Below are 6,000 nucleotides of genomic sequence, written 5' to 3' on the forward strand. Positions count from 1 at the left end.
AGCTGTTGCATTTCCACCATTTAGATAAGCATCTTTGTGTCACTCAAAAAGTGGAAGAAATTGCATATACTGTAGCCATAATTTGTAGCACAGATTGTTGGATGAAATACAAACTAACCTTGCTTACTTATTTCAAAGCGAGGGCACATATTTAAGCCTTGTGGGAAAAAACGGACAAAGAGTTGAAATTCCACTGGGCAGTGACAAAAAGCTTACAGCACCTGGTATTCCCAGGCGGTCTCCCATCCAAGTACTAACCAGGCCCGACCCTGCTTAGCTTCCGAGATCGGACGAGATCAGGCGTACTCAGGCCGGTGTGGCCGTAAGCGAAAGGCAATCTCAAAAAATGGATGAAATTGCATATACTGTAGCCATAATTTGTAGCACAGATTGTTGGATGAAATACAAACTAACCTTGCTTACTTATTTCAAAGCGAGGGCACATATTTCAGCCTTGTGGGAAAAAACGGACAAAGAGTTGAAATTCCACAAGGCAGTGACAAAAAGCTTACAGCACCTGGTATTCCCAGGCGGTCTCCCATTCAAGTACTAACCAGGCCCGACCCTGCTTAGCTTCCGAGATCGGACGAGATCAGGCGTACTCAGGCCGGTGTGGCCGTAAACGAGAAACTATCTCTTGGTGCACTATGTAAAGTCAAAGTGAGCCTGATTAACAGCTGTTGCATTTCCACCATTTAGATAAGCATCTTTGTGTCACTCAAAAAGTGGAAGAAATTGCATATACTGTAGCCATAATTTGTAGCACAGATTGTTGGATGAAATACAAACTAACCTTGCTTACTTATTTCAAAGCGAGGGCACATATTTCAGCCTTGTGGGAAAAAACGGACAAAGAGTTGAAATTCCACAAGGCAGTGACAAAAAGCTTACAGCACCTGGTATTCCCAGGCGGTCTCCCATCCAAGTACTAACCAGGCCCGACCCTGCTTAGCTTCCAAGATCGGACGAGATCAGGCGTACTCAGGCCGGTGTGGCCGCAAGCGAAAGGCAATCTCAAAAAGTGGATGAAATTGCATATACTGTAGCCATAATTTGTAGCACAGATTGTTGGATGAAATACAAACTAACCTTGCTTACTTATTTCAAAGCGAGGGCACATATTTCAGCCTTGTGGGAAAAAACGGACAAAGAGTTGAAATTCCACAAGGCAGTGACAAAAAGCTTACAGCACCTGGTATTCCCAGGCGGTCTCCCATTCAAGTACTAACCAGGCCCGACCCTGCTTAGCTTCCGAGATCGGACGAGATCAGGCGTACTCAGGCCGGTGTGGCCGTAAACGAGAAACTATCTCTTGGTGCACTATGTAAAGTCAAAGTGAGCCTGATTAACAGCTGTTGCATTTCCACCATTTAGATAAGCATCTTTGTGTCACTCAAAAAGTGGAAGAAATTGCATATACTGTAGCCATAATTTGTAGCACAGATTGTTGGATGAAATACAAACTAACCTTGCTTACTTATTTCAAAGCGAGGGCACATATTTAAGCCTTGTGGGAAAAAAACGGACAAAGAGTTGAAATTCCACTGGGCAGTGACAAAAAGCTTACAGCACCTGGTATTCCCAGGCGGTCTCCCATCCAAGTACTAACCAGGCCCGACCCTGCTTAGCTTCCGAGATCGGACGAGATCAGGCGTACTCAGGCCGGTGTGGCCGTAAGCGAAAGGCAATCTCAAAAAATGGATGAAATTGCATATACTGTAGCCATAATTTGTAGCACAGATTGTTGGATGAAATACAAACTAACCTTGCTTACTTATTTCAAAGCGAGGGCACATATTTCAGCCTTGTGGGAAAAAACGGACAAAGAGTTGAAATTCCACAAGGCAGTGACAAAAAGCTTACAGCACCTGGTATTCCCAGGCGGTCTCCCATTCAAGTACTAACCAGGCCCGACCCTGCTTAGCTTCCGAGATCGGACGAGATCAGGCGTACTCAGGCCGGTGTGGCCGTAAACGAGAAACTATCTCTTGGTGCACTATGTAAAGTCAAAGTGAGCCTGATTAACAGCTGTTGCATTTCCACCATTTAGATAAGCATCTTTGTGTCACTCAAAAAGTGGAAGAAATTGCATATACTGTAGCCATAATTTGTAGCACAGATTGTTGGATGAAATACAAACTAACCTTGCTTACTTATTTCAAAGCGAGGGCACATATTTCAGCCTTGTGGGAAAAAACGGACAAAGAGTTGAAATTCCACAAGGCAGTGACAAAAAGCTTACAGCACCTGGTATTCCCAGGCGGTCTCCCATCCAAGTACTAACCAGGCCCGACCCTGCTTAGCTTCCGAGATCGGACGAGATCAGGCGTACTCAGGCCGGTGTGGCCGTAAGCGAAAGGCAATCTCAAAAAGTGGATGAAATTGCATATACTGTAGCCATAATTTGTAGCACAGATTGTTGGATGAAATACAAACTAACCTTGCTTACTTATTTCAAAGCGAGGGCACATATTTCAGCCTTGTGGGAAAAAACGGACAAAGAGTTGAAATTCCACAAGGCAGTGACAAAAAGCTTACAGCACCTGGTATTCCCAGGCGGTCTCCCATCCAAGTACTAACCAGGCCCGACCCTGCTTAGCTTCCGAGATCGGACGAGATCAGGGGTACTCAGGCCGGTGTGGCCGTAAGCGAGAAACTATCTCTTGGTGCACTATGTAAAGTCAAAGTGAGCCTGATTAACAGCTGTTGCATTTCCACCATTTAGATAAGCATCTTTGTGTCACTCAAAAAGTGGAAGAAATTGCATATACTGTAGCCATAATTTGTAGCACAGATTGTTGGATGAAATACAAACTAACCTTGCTTACTTATTTCAAAGCGAGGGCACATATTTCAGCCTTGTGGGAAAAAACGGACAAAGAGTTGAAATTCCACAAGGCAGTGACAAAAAGCTTACAGCACCTGGTATTCCCAGGCGGTCTCCCATCCAAGTACTAACCAGGCCCGACCCTGCTTAGCTTCCAAGATCGGACGAGATCAGGCGTACTCAGGCCGGTGTGGCCGCAAGCGAAAGGCAATCTCAAAAAGTGGATGAAATTGCATATACTGTAGCCATAATTTGTAGCACAGATTGTTGGATGAAATACAAACTAACCTTGCTTACTTATTTCAAAGCGAGGGCACATATTTCAGCCTTGTGGGAAAAAACGGACAAAGAGTTGAAATTCCACAAGGCAGTGACAAAAAGCTTACAGCACCTGGTATTCCCAGGCGGTCTCCCATTCAAGTACTAACCAGGCCCGACCCTGCTTAGCTTCCGAGATCGGACGAGATCAGGCGTACTCAGGCCGGTGTGGCCGTAAACGAGAAACTATCTCTTGGTGCACTATGTAAAGTCAAAGTGAGCCTGATTAACAGCTGTTGCATTTCCACCATTTAGATAAGCATCTTTGTGTCACTCAAAAAGTGGAAGAAATTGCATATACTGTAGCCATAATTTGTAGCACAGATTGTTGGATGAAATACAAACTAACCTTGCTTACTTATTTCAAAGCGAGGGCACATATTTAAGCCTTGTGGGAAAAAACGGACAAAGAGTTGAAATTCCACTGGGCAGTGACAAAAAGCTTACAGCACCTGGTATTCCCAGGCGGTCTCCCATCCAAGTACTAACCAGGCCCGACCCTGCTTAGCTTCCGAGATCGGACGAGATCAGGCGTACTCAGGCCGGTGTGGCCGTAAGTGAGAAACTATCTCTTGGTGCACTATGTAAAGTCAAAGTGAGCCTGATTAACAGCTGTTGCATTTCCACCATTTAGATAAGCATCTTTGTGTCACTCAAAAAGTGGAAGAAATTGCATATACTGTAGCCATAATTTGTAGCACAGATTGTTGGATGAAATACAAACTAACCTTGCTTACTTATTTCAAAGCGAGGGCACATATTTCAGCCTTGTGGGAAAAAAACGGACAAAGAGTTGAAATTCCACAAGGCAGTGACAAAAAGCTTACAGCACCTGGTATTCCCAGGCGGTCTCCCATCAAAGTACTAACCAGGCCCGACCCTGCTTAGCTTCCGAGATCAGACGAGATCAGGCGTACTTTTTTTTTTTTTTTTTTTTTTTTTTTTTTTTTTCTTTTTTTTTAAAGAGTTGAAATTCCACAAGGCAGTGACAAAAAGCTTACAGCACCTGGTATTCCCAGGCGGTCTCCCATCCAAGTACTAACCAGGCCCGACCCTGCTTAGCTTCCGAGATCGGACGAGATCAGGCGTACTTTTTTTTTTTTTTTTTTTTTAATAAATAAAATACAACAAAAACTTATAAAAACATAACATTCAATTCTAATCACACAAAACAGGCATGTTGAAATCAACTCACCGAACAACTATACAAACCAAAAGGAAATTAACATACCAATATATTTCAAAAATGATAAGCAATTCTTCCACCATCCACCCTTGAAATCAACCCACTCCCCTCCACAAAAGCTTCATCAAAACATTCCCTTCCATAACAATGAAACATATCTATATGCTTCTTAAACAATACTACAAAAATATCCCACACCCTTACCCTCTTCCCCTCAAAAAAAGCAAAATTCCTCCTACAAAAAATAGCATACCTCACAAAACTCAAAACAACATTTAACAAAACAACATTAACACCCTCACATTTACCATCCATGCCAAATAACACCAATTCATTCCACACATATTTTTTCAAAATATCACCCTTCCAGTTTCTATGTATCATTCCCTTTACCTTACAAAATAAATATTTTAACTCCTCACATTCCACAAACAAATGTATTAAATTTTCTGGTAACTCACCACATAGATCACATTCTCTTTTTATTTCCCTATTGATTTGATGTAACACCACCTTTGTATATATACGATTATGCCTTATTTTAAAATCGTTACTTTCACATTCCATACTATTATATTTTACATTTAAAGTTTTCCATATCTTTTTTACGTCCAAAGTTGGAAAAATTCCTTTCCAAACTTTCTCCGCAGCTGGCCTTTTCACATTTTTCTCTACCATTATTTTATAGAATTTTTTCACCGGGATACTAGATAACTGAGCCTTCTCCTTACTGTTACCAATAAATAAATTAGGAAAGACAAATAAACCTTCTCTAACAACTTCACTATTTATTAAATCCACCCATGTGCTTGGTATACTTTCTTTTATCTTCTCGTACATATTCTTCACTGTTCCCCTACCCACCTCTACATCCCATTCATGGATAGTGTCAAAAATAGCTTCTTCAGGAAAAAAACCTGGAATTACCTCATATGTGTAGTCTTTTATCTGTCTAAGACCTGCACTCATGAATACTTCACTATATAACACCTTTTCTTTGTACTTAATTTTCTCATTCAGAAAAACAGGGTGATTCATAATTAGGTCAATATGCCCACACTCATAATACACATTAGGCAACAACTCTGCCCATGCATTTAGCACTTCTTTATAAAAATCTGGTACCTTTTCACACATTTTCCTTTTAAGATCCATCAACAAACCATTATCTTCACATCCACCACTCTCATCTAAATAGACTTTGAAAAAATGTTTCCAGCCATAATCTAAACTGTCATATAAATATTTCTTTACTGTTTTTATCCTAATAGCTTTTCTTTTAATGTCAAAATCTACAAGTTTTAAACCTCCATCATCATAGTCCGCTATCAATGTTTTCTGCGCAATTCTAACACCTTTACCATCCCATATAAAGTTAGACACCACATTATTCAATTCATTTATAACCCACTCTGGCATGTCTAGAACTCCCAAAATATACACAAGTTTAGATGATACCAAAGCATTTACTACAATTACTTTACCTTTTAACTTTAATTTTCTATTTTTCCAGAAATTCAAAGTTTGCTTGATTTTATTGAGAATCCCCGTCCAAGTTATATCCCTTGCCTCTTTCTCCTTTACACCAATATTTACTCCCAGCACCTTCATAAAATCCTTAGCTACCTTAAATGGAATCTCACACTTATTTGCATCAATATCCCCAAAA

General features: G+C 40.9%; 11 non-coding genes across 11 annotated transcripts; all 11 read right to left on the bottom strand.

Annotated features, from left to right (window-relative positions):
* Positions 1 to 209: 209 nt before the first annotated feature.
* On the bottom strand, positions 210 to 328 carry LOC118964122. Its single transcript, XR_005051172.1, has one exon. It is a non-coding gene; the product is annotated as a 5S ribosomal RNA (ribosomal RNA).
* Positions 329 to 505: 177 nt separating this feature from the next.
* Positions 506 to 624, bottom strand: LOC118964071. Its single transcript, XR_005051123.1, has one exon. It is a non-coding gene; the product is annotated as a 5S ribosomal RNA (ribosomal RNA).
* A 260-nt stretch (positions 625 to 884) lies between these two features.
* On the bottom strand, positions 885 to 1,003 carry LOC118964104. Its single transcript, XR_005051156.1, has one exon. It is a non-coding gene; the product is annotated as a 5S ribosomal RNA (ribosomal RNA).
* Positions 1,004 to 1,180: 177 nt separating this feature from the next.
* On the bottom strand, positions 1,181 to 1,299 carry LOC118964072. Its single transcript, XR_005051124.1, has one exon. It is a non-coding gene; the product is annotated as a 5S ribosomal RNA (ribosomal RNA).
* Positions 1,300 to 1,560: 261 nt separating this feature from the next.
* LOC118964123 lies at positions 1,561 to 1,679 on the bottom strand. The gene has a single exon (XR_005051173.1). It is a non-coding gene; the product is annotated as a 5S ribosomal RNA (ribosomal RNA).
* Positions 1,680 to 1,856: 177 nt separating this feature from the next.
* On the bottom strand, positions 1,857 to 1,975 carry LOC118964073. The gene has a single exon (XR_005051125.1). It is a non-coding gene; the product is annotated as a 5S ribosomal RNA (ribosomal RNA).
* Positions 1,976 to 2,235: 260 nt separating this feature from the next.
* On the bottom strand, positions 2,236 to 2,354 carry LOC118964124. Its single transcript, XR_005051174.1, has one exon. It is a non-coding gene; the product is annotated as a 5S ribosomal RNA (ribosomal RNA).
* Positions 2,355 to 2,531: 177 nt separating this feature from the next.
* Positions 2,532 to 2,650, bottom strand: LOC118964125. The gene has a single exon (XR_005051175.1). It is a non-coding gene; the product is annotated as a 5S ribosomal RNA (ribosomal RNA).
* Positions 2,651 to 2,910: 260 nt separating this feature from the next.
* Positions 2,911 to 3,029, bottom strand: LOC118964105. The gene has a single exon (XR_005051157.1). It is a non-coding gene; the product is annotated as a 5S ribosomal RNA (ribosomal RNA).
* A 177-nt stretch (positions 3,030 to 3,206) lies between these two features.
* Positions 3,207 to 3,325, bottom strand: LOC118964074. The gene has a single exon (XR_005051126.1). It is a non-coding gene; the product is annotated as a 5S ribosomal RNA (ribosomal RNA).
* A 260-nt stretch (positions 3,326 to 3,585) lies between these two features.
* Positions 3,586 to 3,704, bottom strand: LOC118964153. Its single transcript, XR_005051203.1, has one exon. It is a non-coding gene; the product is annotated as a 5S ribosomal RNA (ribosomal RNA).
* Positions 3,705 to 6,000: the final 2,296 nt, after the last annotated feature.

This window comes from Oncorhynchus mykiss, unplaced genomic scaffold (genome assembly GCF_013265735.2).
Source record: "Oncorhynchus mykiss isolate Arlee unplaced genomic scaffold, USDA_OmykA_1.1 un_scaffold_894, whole genome shotgun sequence".
In the NCBI taxonomy this organism is placed as follows: Eukaryota; Metazoa; Chordata; class Actinopteri; order Salmoniformes; family Salmonidae; genus Oncorhynchus; species Oncorhynchus mykiss.